The sequence below is a fragment of the Neovison vison genome, chromosome 6 (genome assembly GCF_020171115.1).
Source record: "Neovison vison isolate M4711 chromosome 6, ASM_NN_V1, whole genome shotgun sequence".
Classification (NCBI taxonomy): domain Eukaryota; kingdom Metazoa; phylum Chordata; class Mammalia; order Carnivora; family Mustelidae; genus Neogale; species Neogale vison.
The window spans coordinates 111,427,572-111,452,515 of NC_058096.1; the positions used below are offsets into that span (position 1 = coordinate 111,427,572).

At 43.9% G+C, this 24,944-nt stretch overlaps 1 long non-coding RNA gene across 2 annotated transcripts; it reads left to right on the forward strand.

The window, feature by feature from the left end:
* The first annotated feature begins 1,823 nt into the window (after nt 1-1,823).
* On the forward strand, nt 1,824-16,276 carry LOC122908800. 2 transcript variants are annotated; one of them, XR_006385028.1, is made up of 3 exons: nt 1,824-1,860; nt 10,363-10,612; nt 11,553-13,259. It is a non-coding gene; the product is annotated as an uncharacterized LOC122908800 (long non-coding RNA). The 2 variants fall into 2 exon arrangements; XR_006385027.1 differs by lacking the exon at nt 1,824-1,860 and adding an exon at nt 14,716-16,276 and having other exon boundaries at nt 10,311-10,612; nt 11,553-11,749.
* The last annotated feature ends 8,668 nt before the right edge of the window (nt 16,277-24,944 follow it).

The following is a 24,944-nucleotide window of genomic DNA, read 5'->3' on the forward strand; positions in this document are numbered from 1 at the left end:
TCCTCTCTGGCCTGCCTCCCATCTCAGTTTCAACCCTGGGCTACATCAACGATATTATGCACATTCAAAAAATATTTGCCAAAATATCTTCTGATATTTTAAATAGCCTAGTAACTCTTCAGTTTGGGGACAGTCCATGCATTTCCCATCTGTGCAGTAGTAATGCTTCTCTGTGTACACTACCATAGGATTTGCCAAGTGTTTTTATGTCTATTAGTTTATTTGGTCTTCCCAACAATCATTTAGTCACTCAACAATCTTTATTGACTATCTACCACATACCATGTGTTGGGATAGGTATAGGGCTACAATTGAACAAAATACACATATCCCCTGCTCTGATGGAGCTGATAGTCTAGAGGGACAGAGTTCATATTTCCCCTCCTATTTTTAGAGATAAAGAGACTAATGTGAAATGATAGTAGATCAGTAGTAGAGCTAGTGTCCACTGGGCTTCCCATTCCCTATCTGGGACTCTAATCTTGCCAACCTTCTGCCTAGCTGAATATCCCTGAGCGATCTCCAGGAGTTAACTCAGAACAGCTGATGCCAATGAGGATGTCAGAGTGACCGATAGAGAAGCCCAAAATATCAAATTTTAAGAAAGTGAGAAAATCAAGCAGCTTCTGAAAACCCCAATGTAGGGGGAAGGAACAGATCCCAAACCAAAACAATGAACAGAATGACAGTAATAGCCACTGGAAAACAAAAATTAAAGTAGTTTGTTCTCTCAGAGGCGAAACCCCACAGGGTGTCCTTACATTACAGGGAAAGTGTTTGATGTGAGTATCCAGGTCCTGCTGTGAGCAGAACTCCAATTTGTATCTTCCATGCAGTCCTGATTGACAGGCAGAGCTGGACTCAGAAGGGAACAGGCCACAGCTTGGCTTCTTACCTTTTGAAGGATGATCACGGGGAGTCCTAATGGGGTGCATAGAGGAGTGGGGTGAGCAGGGAGGAGGAGGCTCCCATTAATGGGTCCTCCCCTATGTCCGTAACACATTAAAGTTATGCCTGCTTTCCTCAGGCCATCCAACACCTTCCCACTCTTCACATATTTGTAACGGTTGAGTGCCTTGGTTGGTAGATGTCTAGCAATGAGGACGTGAACTTGCTTTCCCTGAGCTGTAATAAGACATCTTAAGTTACAGAGGCATTGATGTTTGCCCCTCTACTCCTCCATCTTTATGCTGGAAGATAGTCTCAGGGCACACAATCCTATGGGTACTGAATGAAGACAGAGCCAAAAGACAAGAAGGTGCTTTCTCAGATGTTAATCAGGGGTTTGAAGAAGACAGGGTCCCTGCCTCAAGAGGAGGGAGACCTATGTAGACCATAATTCCACTATAATCAAATAAAAGGTATGTATGTATTTGGGAAAGCCCAAAGGATAGAGAGATTCCTTGCATCTGGGTGATGCTTCAGAGCAGGACGCTGGAGTGAGAGTTTGCTTGGTAGCCAAGTATAGCTGGGGTTGAGGGACAAGGGGAGAAAATGGCCGGGTAAGCAAAGCCTTGGAGGTGTGAAAGTGCTTGGGGAGTGTTTGACAAGTTGCTGACTGTGTTGCCGATAACAATGTTCATTATGTAATTAGATAAGATAGACTTTGTCTGAGCTTTAAGGTAGGCTGGTTACTTTAATGATCAGCAAATTAGCCATAGAGGTTTAAGAGTGTAGACTTCATTTCTTAGTCACTTCCTAGCCCAGTGTATGTTGCCAGGAGTTCTTCTCCAGACCATCATTCAGTGGCCTGAATTCCTTCTGTGTGTATCTCTGTTCTCTCATAGGCCTGTGTTTGCCTCAATGCATAGATGGAGAAAGAGAAGGAGGATGGGTCATGTATGCACAGATAACTTAAAGGTAAGAGTGGGAAGCTGTGAATTTCACTGATATTCATATTTCTTTGGCCAGAACCTAGCTAGATGGCCACACTTAACTGCAAGGGGTTCTGGGAATTAGAGGCTAAGGGGAGAACATGAAATGTCAAGCAGAATGATCTCTACCACAGCTTGGAGTCTAGAGAACAGGGGAATGGAAAGAATGAGGGTATTGTACCTACCAGATTGGAATTTCTGAAAGCCTCCAGCTTCCCTGGGGGGAAGGCGTGTGATAAAGGAGTCAGGCTGGGCTGTTTGTGAGAAGTGCCCTGTGGCCAGACTCTTCAGCAGAAAAGAAGAAGAATGATTCTAATTCAAGGGTGCTTATATCTAGATGAAAGAATTCTGCTCCAGCCATGAGAAAATGGACAAGAAATCATTTCAGCTCAGCTCTTAAAATGGGAACAAAAAGAAATCCAGCCAAGAAGGCAACTTACAGCCTCAACATTTATAGAGAACTACGTGTTCACTGTCTTCAGCTGATCTTCCCGCTAATCTTGGGAGAAGGACCTGGTTGAGAATTCTCATTCCCATTTTAGAAATGAAGAAACCTAAGCCTAGAGAGGTTAAATGATTTACCTAGGGTTGCACAGTAAGAAAGAGACAGACCAGCCATCCAAACCCATGTTGCATTCTTTCCACAGTTCCACACATCCTCCTTCCCATGGGGCAGATGCTGACCATACTTTGGAAAGTTGACCGAGATCCAGTCCTAGACATGGGGCCAGGATCCTGGGGGAAATTCTCCTCTCAGCTACTCTTCTGTCAGCCTGACTTTTGGAATCAGTGAACCAGCTCCTTGTTCAGAGAGCATGTACATGTTAGCTGTCAAGCAGCGCGTGCAGCCTCTGACAGCCCCAATATCGCTGTTTGTATTATCAGACAATTACCAGCCGAGCTCGTATTCATAATTTGACTAACAACTCGCGACAATGATTATTTTTCTTTTCCTGGCAAAACAAATATAGCAGCATTTTCTTTTCAGCATCAGCGCTGATGCTCCTTGGCATTCTATCAGCTGAAGAATTTTTTTTTTTTTTCCGAAAAAAAAAAAAAAATGTTAGTTGTACTCCCCCACATCTCGCTAACTTTACAGTCCCCCATGGCATCTGTGTGCAGTGAACTGAGCTGTTGAGACTAAATGTAATTTGCAATCAAGCTTCTGTTAACATGGAAATGTACCGGCTGGTCTGTTGCAATATGGGTTCTCATTCTGTCTAGCATATGGTTGCATTAAATCCAGTCTCCAGAATGTCTCTTGTTACCACATTGTCAATCCGTGCAGAGCAGAGAACCCTAAAAAACCACTAAAGGAACATATTTTTGGAATTGGCTCTTCTATTGGATCTTGACAAGAGCTGTCCAAAGACATACTTGGTTACTTGAAATGAACTAGCCCTGTCAGATCTATGCACACATATACACAGAGACACACAGTAAACTTGAAACCCAGTTAGATGCTCTGTATGTGCAAGCATAGGAGTTACACTGGAGGACAAAGGGAAAGGAGAAGGCGAAGGACTCAGCTCCATTAGTTACATTTGAGATGGTTTATTGATTGTTTTCTTGATACCTCAATATTCAGAGAGTCCCAGGGTATTAGAGTTGCATGGGACTTTAGCCATCTTTGCAGCTAAAAGCACGGGCTCTGGAATTGAATGAACCATGGCTTGAATCCTGATGCCATCCTTAGCTTGGTGACCTTGAGGCTTTGTGTGCCTCAGTCTGTCCCTTGGTGAAACAGAGGGTAGTAAGAGTACCCTCATGATGTAGGATGTTGTGGGGGGATTAACTGCTTAGGCACAGTACCTGACTCAATCAATGGTGGTCATCAGTATCCATTACTTCTTCCTCACTCTCTCCAAACCCAAATCCAATGCTTACGCACTCCCCCACAGCTCAAGCTACCATTGTTCTCTTATTCATGTGTCACACTGGGGTGGCATCTGGGTTGCCCATCGCTTCCATGGCAGCCTGTTCTCTTCTGTGCAACTCTCTTAAGTAGTTTTTTCTCACATTAAAAATAAATGTCACCCCCATCCTGAGTCTTTCTTCTGAGGCATATACATAAAGCCTAACTGGGTGGTAGGCCTTAGGTATTTGGAGAGGCCATCATATACCTTGTAGGCATGTCATATTCTCATTCAGCTCCTCTTGTTCCTCCAGCTTCCTTGTCTGATGCGGCATGGACACCCCTTGCTAGCCTGGTCACATGCTTGGGCTTGCTTGGGTATGTCCATGTCACAGCAAACATGGTGTTTGCAGTGAGCATGGTGTTTGCATAGGTCCTACCTATGCAATGGCAATGATTTACCAGATTACAGTGAGCTTTACAGAATATTCCTCTCTTTGGAAAATTCATCAATAACTGTTTTCAGTAAATCATTTAATCCTTTAAACTCAGTGGTGGGGAGGACCTTTGTGCCTACAGGTCTCTGCATTATTTTGTGGAGAAAAAAATATTTTTTTTGAGGAAGTTAATGTCTATTCTGTAAATCTGAGGTGTTATGGGTTTTATTGGATGTGCTCCAAGTAGGAAACTTGTGCACAGAAAGTGTATGAGACACCATAGTGCTGGGATATAAAATTCTTCCAACATTTGAAGAGTACTTTGGAGGGTCAGGAGAAAATGGGAAAAGTTCTATTCATTCATTCATTCACTCATTCTCTTAGAAACCATTTGTGTGTTAGACACAGTGCTAGGCACCTGGGATATAATGTAAACATTCCTTTCCTGCCCTAAGAAGATGGCAGTCAGATGGAAGCCTATTAAGATACAGAGTGTAAGATCTAGAATACTGCCAAAATACAAGATGATTTGGGGGCTGCCTCACCAAGACTGGAGTAGCTCAAAATTCCAGAGGTGGGGATAAAAATGTGGATAAGTAATTACATTATTATGGACTAAGTGTTATACTTAAAGATTATACGAAGTACTCTGAGCACTTTGAGGAATTTGTTCAACAAATACTGATTGAGTACCAATGTGTGTTGGAATCTACCATGATGAACAAAACAGATAGCCCTTGAAATTTATCAAAGTTACAGTCTTGAGCATTTGTAAGCATGTGTACTCAGACAAATATTATTTGTTTGTTACTCACTTAAAAGCTGTGATAAGTGTTATGAAGGAACAGAAGAGGATTCTAGTAGAAAATAAGACGACGCCCTGATTTAGATGTTGGTGAGTTATCAAGGAATGCTTCTTCAAGTTGTATTTAAATGGAGACCTGAGAAATGAGTAGGGATAAAATGACAGATGGAAGTGCCAAGTTCCATAAGAGGAATGAGCTTAGCATTTGAGAGTTGAGAGAAATGGAGCTATAGGAAGGGCTTCACAGCCCATGTGACTCTGGGCAGTTGGCTACATCTGGTGGGAGAGACAAGGCATCTCAGGCAGAAAGAGAAACCCTTACAGAGGAATGAGTGCCCCAAAAGACACCACACCAGTGCTCAGAGAAGCTCCCTTCATGCTCCTTGAGTGTGTGGGAGGGAAGTTTATGATGGGGCCAGAAATGGAGAGAGGTCGGTCGTTTCATAAATGGCTTCATCCACTATGTCGAAGGATTGATTGTATCTGGAGACACCATGGAAACACTGAGAATGTTTTCAATTGTTTTTATTTTTATTTTGTATATCTATTTCCTCAATTTGTTTCAAAGCTTTACATGGGGGGAGGGACATGCCTTTTGTATCTGTGTATCCCACCCACAAATCCATGCTCAGTTATAATTGGACAAATTATAAACTTCATCTCCTCTTGACCTCTTTGTTCTCAGCCCTGATTTGTGATCTGTGGTGGCTTCCACTTTGAGATTCTCTGTACCTCATAGTGATGTGGCACTAAAGTGCCTTGAGTAGATCCCTGTAGGATCTCACTTCAACCCCCCATGGTGCTTATGACCTGCTCCTGCATTCTGATGGGATGGTTTCACTCCAAGATGTGAAGGATGAATCACACCATGACACAGGTATTTTCAGCTGCCAGTTGGCCATCCCTTATTGAGATCACAGAATCTGAGGCTTGTTAGACTGTTCAGCCCAGCACTCGGGCTCAGTGGAGAAACTCATTAGCTCCATTTAATTAGGAAAACCAAACACTTACAAACCTACTTTGCTGTCAGTCTACTTTCTACCATCTCATTAGTGTATTTTTTTTTTTTAAAATTGCACCTTTAATGTGGTGATGATTTTCTTAATTTCTTTGACATCAGAACTCCATAGATTCAAGCTATTTAGTTAGAGAACAAGTAGAACAATTACACGACTAGCTGTCACACTTCTTTGAACCAATATCTTTGGTATCACTAAATTGAGACTTTTGGACTTGATTCTTTATGTACAGGACACACAAAGGCAGTTGGTCCTGTAATATTGCAATTATGAAGACCATCTATTTTTAATAGCATCTTAAAGTTTTCAAAAGCTTTTATATCAGTCTGTTGAGTCTCATAAAATGCTGAAACAGAGTGGAGCAGGAGGTGCCATCTCTGTTTGACATATGAGAATACTGGGGCTCAGAGCCGTTCAAAGATTTCTCAGGATGACAGCCCTGGGATGTCACACCCTCCCCCTCCTCTTAGGCTGGTGCAGGGGTTGACAACAAAGACCCAGATTTCAGGCCCAACTGGCTAGAGATAGTGGTCTATCAGTACCAGAAATGGGGATAATTGGTTCTCTGCCAAAGATTATACTTTCAGGTTAGGATGTGCTGAGGGTCCACTGACTAGAGGGCACCCAGCCCTAGATAAATATTTGTATGGCTCCATCTCTCAGCTGCCCTGGAACTGTATAAGCACTGTCTTCTCTACCTGGTGGAGGTCAGCATTTTTCCAAAGTCAGAAACATTTCATGTTTGCCCAAGGGTCCACATGCAGGAAGCAGACTCTTAGTCCATCTTAAATCTGTTTGGTAATCCACTGCTCTTCTATCCAGGCTTTCCATTCAAGGTGACTCCAGTGCAGATTTAGGTGGAGGAGATACTGATTTGATAATGTGCTTTTATATGCTTTACCTCGTCTGATGTTCATGGCACTCTTGCACGATGTGGCTTCTTGCGTCTGTCACGTCAGTTAGGAAATGGGGTTCTGTAAGGCATGAGATTTCTTCCATGGTAAACAGCTCATAGTGGGACACGAGAGTCTCAATCTTGGACCTCTGTGTCCATCATCAGGGCTCATTCCACTGCTTCTGCACAGCTCATGGCCCTTCCCTTGTCTTCTCTTTTCTCTCCTCTTGCCCCTCTCTGTGGCTTTCCCGTACTCCTCTAGGACTCTTCAGGGACTCTTCCCATAGTCCTCTGGCCACATCTGCTTTCTATAAAGGTCCTCCTGTCAAGGTCCTCCTCCTCGTTTTAGGATGAGTTTAAAACTCAGAGTTTCCCAAAGGTGTACATATTTTTATTACCATCTTCTCCCTGCTGGCTATCACAAATACTTCTTGAGCATTTACCATGTTCCTGGTACTGGGGATACAATGAGGATAATCGCATACCATCCATATCCTCTGGATTTAATGTGCTCTTGGAAGACAGCACTTTCCTGGAAGTTGACTCCAGAGGTCCACATGCCTCATAGGCAGTCGTTTGTTCCTACAGTTTTGAAAAGTTTTTAATCTTCAATTTGGGGGTTATGAATACTTACTCAACCACTCTGCCAGGTGATGTAGAGGCATGAAGAGGAAAAGGGATCTGGAATACTGATGTAACATCACACTCCAAAACAAAGAAGTGGGAAGTTCTGCAGTCAACCTGAACATTGAAATGTTAACTGGGGTGGGGGTGGGGTGGAGGTGGTGGGGGGTTGGTGGTCAGTAGGGTTGCTTGATAAAAGAACAGATAATACTGGTAAATTCATAATGTTTTCCCTTTTAATTAAGGGGTTTCCTTTGGATCTTATCACAGGAATAAACACTGAAGCCAGGAAATTATATGAGTTTTATCTAGGTTCCTGCTGAAATTTTGGAACAGATTGTTACACAATTAATCTGTGGGCATCTTTGAAGAAAAGGCACCCATCACTAGAAGTTAATGCAAGTTGACTGCAAACACATCCTGCTAGACATACTGCATTTCCCTTTCTTATTGTGCCACTGAGTTGGTGAATCAGCAGTATGAGGACATTTTAGCAGTGGACTTAACATGACTTCCCGTGATCTGATTGTATGTGAGATGGTGAACTCGAGAGGGTTCATGCCACAGTCATTGGTTTCACAGTAATGGCTCTAAGGGATTGCTGAACATCTTTTTGTGAGCTAGAAAGAAGTCTCTGGCAAGGACCAGAGTCTTTTTCCTGGTCAATACCTTTTATGAATGACCTGGACGTTTAGGTAGAAGGAGAGATGTACAGATTTTCAGATGACCCCAGACTAATATGAAGAGAAAACACCAGGGACTGGCACTTAGAGATGGCATGGGCTAGAGGAGAGGATGCTGGCTTCAAGGAAGGCTGAGCTGACCTTGCCTTTTGTCCCTGACACCTATCAGCAAACGACAGGAGCCAGGGCTTAATCTCTCTGACCGTTCACCCTCAGACCTGTAAAGAAGCAATATGGTTGTTGGTCTTTTCAGTTCAATATGAGAATTTAAAAAGGGGCCTGGTATTATGCTTGGTACATGTTTTCAATGAATTAATGCCATATTAATCATGATGTTACAGGATTAAAATCTAAAATGGTCTAGAGCTTCTAGAACACAGGACTGACACCAACATGATGAAACATGTCAAAACTTATGGTATGTGTACGTGGGTGGTAGTGGAGGGGTCCGGATTAAATTTATGACACACAAACCTTCTAAGAAGTACTAAGCATATGTTAGGCACTTTAAAAATGGATGTTAATGATGGTTTAATTAGCTATGTGTGTTCGAAGGGAAAGAACACAAAGGAGAATCCTATATTGATGTTATATCTGTCTGATGTCTTCATATATATGAAGGGCTGCTATGTTGAATAGAATATGGACACATTTATTTGGGATTATTCTGATGATTAGAGCTAGGCCAAACTGGTGTATGTGCATGACATTAGAAGACTTTCTGTGGCAGCAGAGCTTTCCTATAGTGGGTCTGTGTGACCTGGGGACAGGTGATCTCCATCAGATCAGCTAGTTGTCGTGGCACTGAATGAAGCACGGACAACACCGGTTGTGTGGAGTAGGCTTCGAGGCATGTCTCACTTCTGTGTCACTTGTGCTCAATGTCACTTTTGGGCTGGGCACTGAGCCAAGCATTAGGGGGAGAATAAAAGTACGTGGCTCCCACTTTCATTGAGATCACAGCTGATGGGAGGAGAGGCCTCTAAGTCTCCTTGATGGAGATGAGAAGACTTTTCACAGGACACTACCTTTAGGTATACTTGGAGGATTGGTATGGCTTTTCCATGTAGAAAGGAATCCATTCAGGTGCCAAGGTTAGAGATATGGAACAACAAAATGTATTCTCAGAAAGACAAATATTTCTGGCAATAGGTATTGCCAGCAAGGCAAGGGTTAGATCACAAAAGGTCTACAATGTCTTCTAAGGAGTACTGGAGCTCAGGCTCCCTGTCTCTGCTGTGTCTTGTCCATATTGTGTTAGGGCACTGATCCTGCCACTCTGTAATTATTAGCAAGTGGGCCTATTCAGTGCATAGCAAACTCCTTGAGAAGAGAGCCCATGTCTAGGCATCCTTGTATCAGTCTCCTCTGAGCTTGCCACAGCTTATAAGCTCAGTAAGTCCTACTGAATGAAAAAAATTAATCTGTGAAAACAACACGGATCTCATTGAAAGGATAGATCCTGGCATGATTTATGAAGAGTTTTGTGCTGTTAGAAATTTCTGGAGCTGTGTTGAGTATAGTACTCAACACAGGAATTGCTTCTGGAGAGCCATGCCTTCCGCAGGCTGTTTCTGCTAATGCTAACAGCAATTGCTAACATGAATTCAGTGCTCCACAAACCAGCACTGTGCTAAACTCTTTACATGCCTTGTCATTTAACTGGCTCAACATCCCTCTGAGATATGTATACATTTTCCCCATTTAATAGGATTTGGGGAAGGTAAGCAATTCACCCGAGTTCACACTGTCAGGATGTGACAGAACCAGAATTTGGCCCAGGTCTGCTGCTGATTCCAGAGCATGTGGTGTGGCTTAACCATTCTACTACTTATTGAAAAAAGCATTTTGCCTGGTGAGAAAGGGTGGGGCACAGAGTTAGATGCCCTTAAGCGAGATCGCCTTATTTGGTTAAAAGAAGCAGAGTTCTCTAGAATCTTCTTGCCTCTTATTCTACTTCTCTAGCAGTAGAGAAAGAAGTCCATGGGAACAGGGCAAATCTGGAGGAATTAGAGCATCAGGGATGCTGGTAGAGGCAATTCAGGAGATGACATAATGGCAAGAGGGGAAGCAAGTAAATGGAGCTGAGACACAGAAACCGAAGGACAAAGATAACTTTGGCCTTCGGGCTTTTTTGGTGTGGGAAGTCATTTGGGGATGTTTCTTTCAGCTTTTCATTTGGATTGGAGATGTCTTCCATTTGGGAACCCTTTATTTATGAGGAGCTCCACAGCTGAACATAGGGTTCACAGCTGAAGAGGCCGGAAGCTCTATGCTTAGAGCACCTACAGTTCTCCTGAACCTGACCCGCCAAGCTCTTGAGTGAGGAAGGAGGCAGGAACCCAGAAAGACCGAACATTTAAAAGTAAGCCCACGTGTTGGGCTGACTTGGGCTTGCTGTCTTGTTCTCACAGATGGAGGTAAGCAGGAGGAACCTCAATGGATGGCAGCAATCAGTGGGTAATGGTGGCCATTTTCTCTAAGTGCTGAAAAGATGGCCACTTTGTGTCTCACTATGAAACTCAAATTCAAGTTTCTCTGTCATAGAGCACTAAACAGTATAATCCTTTCTCAGCCTAAGGGAGGAATACTTTCAGAAAGCAGTGGTATGTAGGGAATACAATGGCTGCCTGAGGGTCCGATTCAGCAGTGTGAATTCTACTGCCTAGTCAAAAGTCCTAATGTCTGCAGAAATTTGTTTGTCTGTCTGCAAGGACAGAGAGGAAAGTCAAGTTGCTGTAAAACCTTCTCCTCCTTTCTGATTGGTAAGGGGGGAAAAAAAAAATGTCCACACACTGCCATCTGGTGGGACCTATTGGTCACTGCAACTTGAATGTGACCTTTCACTTAACAAACCCTTCAAAGGGGCCAGGCACTCCCTTAACTGGTTAACAAAGCAGATGCACAAAACACCATTGCTGCCCTTAGAGAGCTCCCTGTCTAATGGAAGAAACTGACACACCACCAAGTAATTATAACCTAAAAAAATGCTATGTTAGAGAAAAGTTACTAAGTGTTACCAAAGCAGAGGACCTCTCTCTGGGGGCTCAGAAGACTCCTTTGGGCTGGGTCTGGAAGCCTGCCTTATAGTTAACGCTACCAGCAGGAGCAGGAACACAGGAATGGCACAGGCAAGTATGAGCTGCAAATCATTAGTCTGGTTCATAAGTAAGGAACATGGGAAAGAAGCTGTAGACAGAAACTGGAAGAAGGTTGAGGCTAGCACATGGGAGACGCTGAACGCCTGGCCAAGGCAACAAGTCTGAGAACAGAAAAAATGATGGGACCACATTTTGCTGCATACAGATAAGTGTCTATCATGCATGCTTTCACTCATTGTGAACACTGTCATCATTTCAGATCTCCTACAGAAGCTCATTGTGTGAAGTCGACGAAGTCGTAGCTGTTCTGATTGAAGCAGAAGTCTCCTTCCCAGCCTGCCACCCTCATGCACACGGGGACTTTCAGATAACATCTGAGCCTCAGAAGGACCTGATGTGACACCTATCACTCTGGAGGATTCCTTCCTCACATGACCACCTGCTCTAATTTTAGGGGTAACCATGTCCTGTCCTTCCTATGTACATGATTGTTCATAAATTAGGTTCTAGATATTTCCCTTTGCCTTCAATTAATCCATTAATTAATGACAAATCATATTATTTGTGTTTCTATGTTTTAAAGAGATTTTGGTTTTTTGGAGCAGTTTTGTTTACAGCAAAATGAAGAGGAAGGTGAGAGATAATGCACACCTTCCCCTCCCACACGTGCACAGCCTCCCTTGTGATCCACATCCCCCACCCGAGAAGTGCATTGGTCGCAGTGGAGGAACCTTACATGACACATTGTTAGCACCCACGGTTCATAGTTCATATTAGGGCTGACTCTTGGCGTTGCACATTCTATAGGTTTGGGCACGTGTGTAATGGCAGATATCCATCATCATGGTATCATACTCTTTTCACTGCCTTAAAACCCCTCTGTGGCCCGTCTCTTCATCCCTTCCCTGGACTCCCTGGCAACAACGGATCTTTTTACTCTCTCCATAATTTTGCCTTTTCTAAAAATGTCATTTGTTGGAAACCCAATGGATGTGATCCTTTTAAATTAACATCTTTTTACCCCTGTTGGTAGAATCACTTGCAGCCCTGGAGGCTCCATTTTACGGTGACCCCATCTTATGGATACTTTGACTTTCCTAAACTAGCGATGTATATCCCCATGTCACCCAGTCTCAAGCAACTTTAGATTGCCAGAGGCCAAATACAGGTTGGTGGCTAGAGACCAGCCACCCCTGCAGGGTCCTGTGAGCATCACTTGCCTGCTGCCTACTGCATTAATTCACGTTCAACCTTTACAGCATACATGCTGTTCTCAGCCCACAGAACATCTATGATGGAGTTTGTAGAAGGAACCCTCTGACATTTATTAACGGCATACAATTTGTTGCTTTCATTCCAAGAAGAGCACTCTGGAAAAGCATTCACTAGCCTTTTTACAAGCGTCTGAATATTCAAGATGCACAGGTCTTTCTGTTCTGTGAAGACATGTAGCCTCTAGATGGAATTTGCCACAGGGAGAGAGATTTCAGTCCAAGAATGGGTCAAGAGGGGCTGGTCCCTGATGACTAAAGCTGTTTTGTTCCACCAACGTGGTTATCTTCCTGCCCTTTCAGATCCGCTCTTTCTGAGGCAAAACAGAAATTCCACCCACCCAACAGCATTTCTTCTAACTCCTTCTTGTGCCCCCTGTCTTCCCTCACGCCTTGCCCACTCTCTCTGCATGATGGGGTCAATTTGCTCTCACTTGCCCACACGAACTTCTCTGTTGCAAGCCTGTGTCCGGAACTGCCTCCTTCTTGCCATCTGGCAGCTGACATCTGTCAGATCTTTCCAAGGCAGGCCCCCACCTTTTCTTTGAGACCTTCACAAAAAAGATGTTAACTTTCACTCAGAGACTTGCCCAGTACTTGATTATGTACACAACATTTCCACACGCTTGAACAACTACTTTAGCATTGATTCTTGCCTACATTACTTAGGTTAATTGTTATTTTCCTGAGGGCACGGTGACCAGTGTCCTTTTATGTTCCCAGTGCCAAGTTCAATAAACATTAACTGAATGGATATCACACTTTAGAATGAATGGGTTGCAGTTGTTCTGTGTTTTATTAGACAAAATGGAAATACAACTTAGCCTACTGTCTTATAATAAAGAGCAGCAAGGCAGGAACATCTTTGCATGGTTTTTAGACACCGTGTGGCCATCTCCTGTTCACTTACCTCATTCAGTTGTAACTCTTGGTTTCTCTGCTTGTCTCCCTTTGTTAAGGCATGAACTCCTAAAAAGAAACCTTCCGTGTTTGGCCTAGGACCTGGCTTAGAGTACAGAATCAATAACTATTTTTTTTCAATGGATTTTCAATATATTTACAAGGGTCCATCAGAACTCTAAAGATATTTGGGACCTCAGTAAAGTTTCCCTAATACCAGGTGGTCAATTTTTTTTTCTTGGAGTCATTTTGAATAAAAATCAACAGAGTGGTGGAGGGAATGCAGTGCTCCCCATGTATGTGGTGGGGTTGTCCAGCAAGCTCCTTAGCTCCTTGAAGGCAGGGATGAGTGGGTATTCATGGAGAGAGTTGGGGCTGGCTGTTAGGACATCTGTAATGTAGCCCTGATGGTCCCTGGTCCTGCAAATGTGACCCTGGGCAAAATACTCTTCTCTGGGCCTCAGTTTTTCCATCTGTGAAATAAGAGAATTGACTCCCCAGGACCTCCCATCTCTGACAATGGCTTGGGTTTCTTTAGTTTTTGTCTCTGTTACCAAAAAAGCCCTAATCTTTTGATTAAAACTGCTGAGTAATTTTCAATTAGTAAAAGTCCAGCTTTGGCTCCCATTCTCTTCTAAAGACGTCTGTGCAATGATCTGCACACATAATTAAAATGGCAAGCATATCTCCAACATGAGTCTCTTTGCACTGCTTGTCCTTGGGGTTCCATAAGCACAGGCATTCAGGAAAGCAAGTGGGCCTTGCGGTTTCAGGGCACACTGTTGTTAGGGACTCCCTGGTAGAGAAAGAGTGAATCCGAGTTGAGAGGTGGAGCTGATGAAGGAACAGTCTTCTGACTTCACTTCTAAGCACTTTGGAGATGTTCCCTGAAGAGGCAAATTTGACCCTGGGTAGAGCTGAAACCATGGCAGTGCAGAGGGCTTGGGAATGGGATATTAGCTTGTCTTTAATTTGCAGGATGTTAAGCAATCTTGGATGTGAGAAAGGGAAACCCAAGTTAAATCGAGTCATGGAGGGTTCACCCATGTGGAAACAGGTGTCTCTGACTTAACCGTCGAACCTCGGTACCTAGAATAGGAATATGGTCTGGATCCAGCAGGGGTCCCTGGGTCTGCGTTAGGGACCACAGAAATCAGAGGACATGAGCCTCATTCTGTGCTTCTCCTTCAGCACAACTCAGCACCTCTGCCAGTTTCTGCTTCTCAGAATCTTTTCTCTTCCTGCTGCCAGGATGCACCGTTTACTCCATATTGTAACATCTGGAGAGACGTATTCTGGGTGCTGTGGATCAGTGCCAGAACCCCTCTTTCAAGTCCTGCCACAGCCATGAATGTAGCTGCTCCTAAGCTGGAGGAAAGCCCGTCGCCCAGCAAAGTCTATGCCTGCGCCGTTTCCTCTCCAGAGTGACATGTGATAGAAGACAATCATGTCAGCTCCCTCGACTCATTTGTTTGATGAAGGGAAAGCCTAAGAAGGAATAGGATTGCTTCGCTCTCTCACAGTTGACCTTGAACAATGTGGGGGTCAAGGAGGCTGACCCCTGCACAGTTGAAAATCCATGTAAAATTTTGACACCCCAAATACTGAACTGCTAATGGCCTACTGTTGACCAGAAGCATTACTGATAACATGAGCAGACAACTGACATATTTTGTTCATGTATTATATATATATGTATTCTTACAGCAAAGTAAGCTTGAGAGAAAAACATGTTACAACAGGCCTAAGGAAGAGAAAATACATTTACAGAATTATATTGTATTTATGGAAAATAATCCACTTGTAAGTGGACCCGTGGCATTCATGCCCATGTTGTTGAAGGGCCAACAGCTACTGTATGAAAGGGGTGACAGGTGTATTTTAGATTGCTCTAGAAGAGAGTGATAAGACAAAGGATCCTTAATTGAGATCACGTGTCCATCATCTACATGCCAGGAATGGCAGGGAAGGTGAGGAAAGCTTTTTCTCAGGTGGAAGGAATGGACTATATCTTACCAATAACTCTCATCGTGGGATCTGCTTCAGAAGTAGGAAGAAAGTTTGGATGCTGTGCAGGAAAACCTGAGGGATGGCCAGAACACCTTTTGCAAAGCTTGCAGAGTGGACATTGTTACCCCGTCTCATTGTTTTGGAAACAGCCTCAGAGAAGGAACTTCACTCACCAACTCCCTGATTCTTCAAACTGTTGTTGAGAGCCTATTACGTGCTCTCTGCCAGGTGCTGAGGCCATGAGCAAAATAAGTAAAAACACGTGCCTCCACACAGTGTGCACTTCTGTGGTGGGGAAGGCAGGAGACAGAGTAACTGATCAGTAAAACATATACTATCGCAGATGGGGGTCGATGCTCGAAAAAAAAACTTCATCAGGGAAAGAGAGTGGGAGGGTGGTTGTATTATGGAGATATCATTTTCAGGCAGACAGACAAGGTTGGTTTTGCTAAGACAGTGATATTTGATCGAAGACCTGAAGGAGATAAGGGAATGAGCCCTCTGAGCCTCTGGAGAAGGGTGTCCAGGCAGGGGGATCAGCACAGGCTACATGCTCTGAGGTGCCAGTGTGCCTGGCAGGTCCAAGGGCCCGTCTAGAGGCTGGTGTGTTAGGATCAGAGCAAGAGCAAGAGCAGCCAGAGGAGGGAAGGGCTGGAATTGCTCGGGCTGGATCATCTGCCAGCCCCAGAGGGTTTTGGAGGCCGTAAGACATCTGAGAAGAGGATGGGCAGGATCTGACTTACATTTCTTTCATTCTTTCTTTTTTTTTTTTTAAAGGTTTTATTTACTTATTTGACACAGAGACAGAGATCACAAGCAGGCAGAGAGGCAGGCAGAGAGAAAGGAAGGGAAGCAGGCTCCCCGCAGAGCAGAGAGCCCGATGTAGGGCTCCATCCCAGCACCCTGAGATCATGACCTGAGCCGAAGGCAGAGGCTTAACCCACTGAGCCACCCAGGTGCCCCTCTGACTTACATTTCTAATAAACCGTGTCTTGAAGACCAGGTGTTAGGATAGCTCTATTTTTAATTTCTTAAGGAGTCTCCACACTGTTTTTCAAAGTGGCTGCACCAACTTGCATTCCCAACAGTGTAAGAGGGTTTCCCTTTCTTCACCTCCTCTCCAACACACGTTGTTTCCTGTCTTGTTGGTTTTGGCCATTCGAACTGGTGTAAGGTGGTATCTCAGTGTGGTTTTGATTTGAATCTCCCTGATGGTTAATGATGACGAACATTTTTTCATGTGTCTGTTAGCCATCTGTATGTCTTCTTTGGAGGAGTGTATTTACCCCAAAGATACAGATGTAGTGAACAGAAGGGTGATCTGTACCCCAATCTTCATAGCAGCAATGGCCACAGTTACCAAACTGTGGAAAGAGCCAAGATTCCCTTCAACAGATGAATGGATAAAAAGGATATGGTCAACATATACAATGGAGTATTATGCCTCCATCAGAGAGGACGAATACCCAACTTTTGTATCAACATGGATGGGACTAGTGGAGATTATGCTGAGTGAAATAAGTCAAGCAGAGAGAGTCAATTATCATATGGTTTCACTTACTTGCGGAGCATAACAAATACCATGGAGGACATTGGGAGATGGAGAGAAGTGAGTTGGGGGAAATGGGAGGGGGAGACAAACCATGAGAGACTGTGGACTCTGAGAAACAAACAGGGTTTTGGAGGGGAATGTGGGGGGGGTTTGGTGAGCCTGGTGGTGGGTATTAAGGAGGACACTTATTGCACGAAGCTCTGGGTGTGGTGCATAAACAATGGATCTTGGAACACTGAAAAAATAAAATTTTAAAAAGTAAGATTAGAGAATCAAAACATAATAAATAAATAGAATTATCACATTAATGTTCATAATGCAAAAAAAAAAAAAAAAGACCAGGTGTTGGGGGAGATGATGTTGGTAGAAGGATGGCAGAAGCAGGAGAACTGGTCAGGAGGCTGCTTCAATAACCCAAGTGAGGGACACTGGAGGCTGGGATGAGGGTAGTAGCTAGGAAAGTTCCCGGGAAAATAATCAGCATTTGGCTACATAGTAGACTGAAAAAGGCTCCAAACATGTCCCCATCCTAATACCTAGAAGCTTCTAGCCAACAGGCCTTTTCAAACATGGTTAAATTAAAGATCCTGAGATGGGGAGATTATTCTGGGTGATTCATGTGATCCCAGTACGCTCACAGTGGTCCTTCTAAGAGGGAGGCAGTGGTGTTAGAAGGTACGCAGTGATGAGGAAGCAGAGAGAGAAGAGAAGAGGCGGTGTTGTTGGCTTTGACATCACATAGGGTAAGGGGTCACTAGTCAAGGAACGTAGCTGGCTTCTAGATGCGGGAGAAGTCAAGGGAAACGTTCTCCCCTACAGCCTCCAGAAGAAATGCAGCCTGGCAGACTTCTGACCTCCAGAACTACAAGAAAAAAAAAAAAAGTGGCTTTTAATCTACTGCATTTGTGGCAATGCACCAAGAGCAGCAATAAGAAACAAATACAGGCAGGGTGGTGGGGTGAGAGCCAACAGTTTACTGATGGACTGGATGCCAAGAACGTGGGAAAGAGAGGCAGGGTTAACTCTAAGAATTTGTGGTGGAACCACTGGAAGGATGGGGTGTCCTATGGTGAGATGGGGATGACCTGCTAGGGGGACGCTGAGGGGCTGTAGAGCCATGCCCTTTCTGCTCTGATGTGGCCGAGAGGCGGAGCCAGGAGGATGCATACAGCCGGCTCAGCTGGCTGGGGGTGGCCTGCGGTGGTACCACCCTTCTCCCGGGTTCACCCAGCAGAGTCCCCCCACTCTCTGCAGCCTCTCCATCAACCCCCCTCTCCCGCCTCCCTGATGGCAGAAGCAGCACAGAGCCGGATGAGATTAGACACATACATTTTATTTTAAGGCACAGCTGAGAAAACACTCAGGAAATAAAAGTTGTTTTGACGTAAACTGTATTATCTGGAGGCCTGTTGATGGTCTGCTGATGGGGTTCTCAGGCTGTGGGACAGATTCCTTACACCGAGCATCACTGAGACAGTCACTTACAACCACCGTGCTTCTGTCCTCAGTACACTTGGCTAAGCTCAGCCAGTGACGCCTGTCATGCTGGTGTGGGAGAGGAGCTCTCGGTCAAGGAGATGGGCTACCCGACCATGACTCTGGCTCTGCTACTCAGCTGCTGTAAATCTCCGTTTCTTCACCTGGGATCTGCAGGTGCAGGAGCCAATGATCCCTACAAGCCTCCTTGGACCTGGTTCTCTGGTTCTTACCGACCTCAGTTATGTGTCTTGGAGGGAGGCCTGAACAAGTGTTCATCCAGCCAAGGTCTCAGCAACAGCCCCCCACCCCCCCAAACCCCACCATTCTGTCTTTGGTTCTGAAGAGTAGGCACTGACCTACTTCTCTCATCTTCTCTTCTCTGCCATCCTGTTGGAGATTATTCTGACTCTAGAACTGTCCCTGCCCAGCCCACGTTGGAGAGCTTACTTCTATTCCACCTGGTCCACGATTCACATGTCCATGGGACTTAACAGCGAGAACAGGCTCCGTTTGATAGAGTCCAAGGCAGATGGCCATGCTTCCTTTCCAGACTGAACATCAAATGCCAGGGACTCAGTGAGGGGCACCTCCTTCTGGCTTGGAGCTCTGCGAGGCGGACACACAGGCCAGGTTCCGGCCACCTTCTGTTCCGGGTTGCCTAATGATGCTTTTGGCAAAAGACGAGGGAGAGCAGGAAAAGCAAAGAAGGAAGAGAGTAGTCTGTTAAGGGAGTATGGCAGGCATCCTTTACCCTTCGGGAGGAAGTTTCCATGAAAATAAAACACAAAGCAAAACATCAGCATACTACTGCCTCCCAGGAGGACGGGCAGATCTGCCACGTGAACATGCTCCCCATCGTCCTCCCTGGGCCAGCCTGCTGACTTGGAACATGCAGTTTCTGTGACAGGAGTCCTCGTAAGTTCTGCCACTTCTCTCCATTCTGGCTGGAACCCAGCCTGTGTAGCAATAAAGGCTGAATGATGGTTGCCGTGTATTGTGCAATGTGTATTACATAGACTGATAAAAGTCAGAAAAATACCAGGGGTATTATCTATTTACTGTGCTACTTTATAAATGTTATGTCACACTTTTGGTTTTTGGGGGCCACATTTATAAAACAAAAGCTCTAGCCAAACTATTTATCATGAAAAAAGATACTGAATATCAACACCATAGTCATTCACTGTCAACACGGAAGGGTCCTTCAAACATTATTCTGTAGGAAGTAGTCACCATCATTATGGTTTTCAAAATGTTCTCCCACTCATTTTTATTACTCACTTTCTAAAACAGCCCCAGGAGCTAGGTTTCATCATTATTCTCCTTGTTCAGCTGGGAGAACTGAGGCTCTGAGGTGCGGAGGGGATCTGGGGCCTTTTACTACCTTCACATGGGAAGAATAGGCATCCCCTTTCCTATTCCCTGGAGACATGGGGTTTCAAGGGCCTCACCCCAGTTTGTTCATTTTGTCTCCAGTTTGGTGGTTTTGCCTCTTTCCCCCACTTTATAGCTCCGTTGTCTTCCTTTTACACTCCCTCTTCTGAGGAATGAAACCAAATTACTCTCATTTTCACCATAGATGTTTGCCCACTTCTCTGAAGCTGCCTTCAAAAGCACATTTTCTATCTCAAGAACTTATCAAGGTATTTTTTTCTTTTTTAGTCCTAGACAAAGGCAATTTTCTCCTTAAAAAGAATGATTATGAAAGCTGTTAAGATAATAAAGTTTATTGTCTCCAGGATTTTCTCCTGAGGAGCTGGCAGTTCTTCCTATAATGATAAAAATGCACTCCTCTCACACCACATTTACACCCTGCTGCCCTGGGTCTGTGCCATTCTGGGCTCACAGCTTTTCGTTTCAACTCGAAAATCGTGGTACACTCTTCAAAAAACATTCAAAATGGTAATTAATCCGAGCAATGTACTTTAAAAAAAAAAAAAGTAACAAAGTTTCTTTCCAGTCTTTTCAATGAAGAGATAAGGGTAGACCCAACTCTGAGAATGACCAAAGGTTTCCCAAGGAATGGATCTCAAGAGGACGGCATATTCCTTCAGATGTGGGGCGAGGTGGCTCTGGTGTTTCAGGCAGAGAGAATAGGGCAGACAAAAGGAGAGAAGCAAAAACAAGCTTGGCAAGTCAAGGTGACACAGAGGGAAAGGTGAGAAGTGATTCTGGAGGAGTAGGCTGAGAAGAGGGAGGGGCAGCGCTATCCCCCACTGTCCTGGCGATTTCTTAGAACGGATGGGAGGCCCAGTAGAGATGAGAGAGGGGAAACTCTCATAAATTTGAGAGCGCTGCAGGAATATAAGGCAAGCGGTGTTGGTTCACGTTGATGTTGCTATTTATGTGTTCGTACTCTTATTACCAACAATCTGCAGTCAGCCGTGGATCTTGGACAAGAATGATCTGATTCAGTGGCTGGTGTGGTTTAATTATCTTGTATGTTATTCTTGGTCCTAGGAGTGCAATATGGGATGAGAAATGTGAGATAGGACACCTGTTTTTCTCAGGTACTGGCAATTCATACCCACAGCCCTGGGGTAAACTCTGTTGTGGTAGGTGATGCTTTGATGGAGTGTTTTTCTGTGGGGTTCATGAGCTGTAAACATCCACTGTCATCAGTTTTGGTGAGCATTGGGAGAGAGTGCTTAATGTCTCTCTATTTAATGTCATGATAAATCCTAAAATTCAAGTTCCGAAGGAATGCCTCTGGGGTGGATGGGTGGGTGGATGGGTGCAAGGGTCGTCTGGTGGCTGAGGAGGTGGGCAGATTCGTTAGCCTGAACTGAGGTGGGCGGCAGTGCTCTTAAAGACTTGTGGATGTCAGTATCTTTTGGCAATTGATCCGTGAGATGAATTTCATCAAAAGAAACCAGAATTAGCGGAAAAACCCAAGGCAGTTAGCAAGTTAACTCTGGGGATTTGACTGGGTTATTTCTTCTTGGCGGAAGGATGAACCCACTCAAGGTTATCTTTGGCTAGGGGAATATGATAGAACCTGGTGCTCAGTAACCCTCCTTTCTAGTTAGAAGTCTTGTAATCAGTCATCTATTTTGTGCACTTCTTATTTTCTTTATTTCCATTCGAGTTTTTCTCAGTGTTTGGTAAATTTCATGTTGAATATGTCAGCCTGTCTCAGTTGTGCTAAGGAAAACAAGAAGAAAGATCATGTTTACCTTAAGCTGCGAAGAAAAAAGGGAAAGTACCTCTCTCATCTTCTCCCCCTCCCCAGCCCTGGGAGATGGGGACTTCCCTTGGTGGTGGCAACAGGAATCAAAATAAAACAACTCTTGGGAAAGATGAAAGCTCAGAGGAAGTGGTGAGATGCTGGCACCGCCGCACCCTCTTCACCTGCTAGACTTGTTTCCATGTGTATTCCTCTCTGAGGGATAAAGATCTCAGCCACCAAATGGAAAATTCTTACTGTGTTCTTCATATTCAAGATAGCAGTTCCTGCCATCATGGCCTCTTGTTTTGTTTTTGTTCTTGGTGGAGACTCCTTTTAATAGACTACTTATGGCTAGACTCTATATAGAGACGATGAAACGTAACTGAAGGGGGACCTTTAAAAGATCTTGTTGGAGTTTTGGCTTTTCGCTGTGACATGACTTTGGACAAATCACCCGACTTCACTTCCTTCTCTGTAAAAAGATTTATAACATTCCCTTCATGGGATGGTTGGTGAATTTGGGACAATGTGTTGAAAGTATCTATTAACTTATACATGATAGACATTTAGGAGGTATTGGCTTTTATTGTTATTGCCTTTTTTTATTACATATAAAGTGAAGTAATCTGGTGTAAGAACCCCCTGGGGGCTAGGGTTAGAGAGGCTAGGATGGCCTCTCTCACTTCTCATTTGTTAAGAGAAATAGTTTGCCATGAGACAACAGCACAGCCTGTAGACCAGACCACTCATGGAAGCTTTGGCAAGTTATTGGCTCTTTTTTTTTTTTTTTAAGATTTATTTATTTATTTGAGAGAGAGAGAGCAGGGGAGGGGCAGAGAGAGAGAGAAGCAGACCCCCTGCTGAGGCAGGGCTCATGTGGAGCTCCATTCCGACCCTAAAATCACAACCTGAGTCAAAATCAAGAGTCCGATGCTTAACTGACTGAGCCATCCAGGTGCCCCAAGTTATTCACTCTTGTTTCTCCCCAGTTTCTCCAGCCATAAAATGAAGAGCTAGGGTAAGAACCAAATGATACAATTATTTTAAGTATTTAACACAGTGCTGCCCCCCAACCCCAGCTTAGTAAATCCTGCTTTCTTGTTCTTCTTATCGACATCTGCCTGCCTCCCCTCACCAACTACTTTTCTCAGCTGCCAAGACTACACAAAATATCCCATTGTCTAGGCTCAGGAGAAACCTGGTGGTTTGTCTAAATGCAATGATTATGTCTCGGTCTTTATTCTTTTTTTTTTCCTCTGTTCATTCTATTTTATTTCATTCCATTCCATGAGATACATTTTAACTGAGTCCCTGTTATGATACAGGGATGAAGGACTTACAGCAATTACTAGGATGGTTCCTGCTCTTAAGGAGCTCACAGATCAGTCGGGAAAAGGCACAGTCTAGAAATCATGACATGAGACAGATAGGGTCAAGCTGGGGAAGAGGGTCAAAGTCAACCGTGGGTGGCATCTGAAAGGTGGAAGGAATGACACGATCTGGTGCAAGCTCCATGGAAGAGGTGAGTTTGGAATGGTCGTGGGAGCTGTCAAGATTTACTCTAAGTGGAGGGGATGGTGAGGGCCTCCCGGCAGAGGACACATCCCAAGAAAAGGCAAGGGTGTATCGGTGTATGAGACATATTTGGGGAAGTGGCGATTGTTTAGTTTGGATGGAATGTGTGATCTCTGAAGGGAAAAAAAAATGGGGAATAAGGGTAAGGCATTATTATTAAGAGTTTTTAATGACAGTACAATAATATTGTACTCAGTTTAATGACAGTACAATAATATTGTACTCAGTTTGATTTGCAGTGAGAAAACATGGAGAGCTTTTTTATGCAAGAGGGTAAGTAATATGACAAGGAAGATGCAATAAGTTGTATCAGAAGTGGCGTTTGCATCTGGTTCTAACAACAGCCAGATCATGCTATTTATCTTGGTCTTTGATAGCTGATATGGGAGAGAAAAGGTGATGGTGTTCCAGATTCTCAGTCAAAAGGAAAATAAGGACACGGAGTGTGGACAGCCTCAGAAATCATTTGAAAACGGATGAATCTAGGCTGCTTGTATAAAATACAAGTTGGGAAATTTGGAGAGATGACTTCAGGTATCATGATAGGATCTTGAAGCTCCTATCAGTGATGATGGTTTCTCTTTTAGAGGAGATCAGAGTACACATAAGGCTATCAAACAAAGAATCCAAATGAGTTTACTGTTTCTTTGAAGTCAGGCTTCTTGGAAGATCTGTGAACTATGAAAGCCTTTTTTCTTTATTGTGGTAAAATACCCATAAAGTAAAATTACCATTCTAACTATTAAGTATACCTGTATGTTGTGCAATCATCACCACTATTTAGTTCCAGAACTTTTCACCACCCCAAAAGGAAGCCCTAACTACTAAGCTGTCACTCTCCACTCCTGCTCCTCCTGGCTCCTGGCAAACACAAATGCCTGAACAGATAAACTAAATGTGGGGTAGCCAGACAATGGAATATCATTTAGCCATAAAAAGAAATGAAGTATGATATAAGTTTCAAGGTGGGTGAACCTTGAAAGCATCACGCTACGTAAGTTACATTTTGTTTTTAATTCAATGTTAATAAACAATTACCAGTTGTAATCATGGTCTTTATGCTATGCAGTGATACTTTGCAGTAGAAAATATTTTCACAGGTCACAGCAATTACACTGTAGCTTAGTGACTTTTGACTAGGGCTCTGCAAACTTTTGAAAGTTTGCTGATAAGTTTCAGGGGTTCATGACACAATCAGTGCTAGGTTTTTTTCATTAAAGTCTCCCAATTACTAGATTTTAGCATCTTGTTGCAAAAATTATGAAAACACTGTGGATAAAATAAACCAACCAGCAAGAATCCATTGAAGAGCTGTGCTAGAACATACATAATATAGTTAGATGAATCTGGTGCTGAACTCCGGCTTTGTCCTGTAAGGGTATGATTTTCAGCATATTCCTTAACTTTTGAGTCTCTTCCCTCATTTACAAAATAAGTCTAATGACCATCGCTCCCTAACAGAATTGTCATGTCCATTAAGCATCATTACAGTTTTGGCAAAGTACAAGACACTAAGATGAGATAATATTATCAGCTGATTGGTGATAATGAAACTAATGGTGCAGGGGCACATGGGTGGCCCAGTCGGTTGAGCATTGGACTCTTGGTTTCCACTCAGGTCCTGATCTCATGGGTTGTAAGACTGAGCCCTATATCCTTGGAGGTTCTCTGTCTCTGCCCCTTCCCCAACTCACT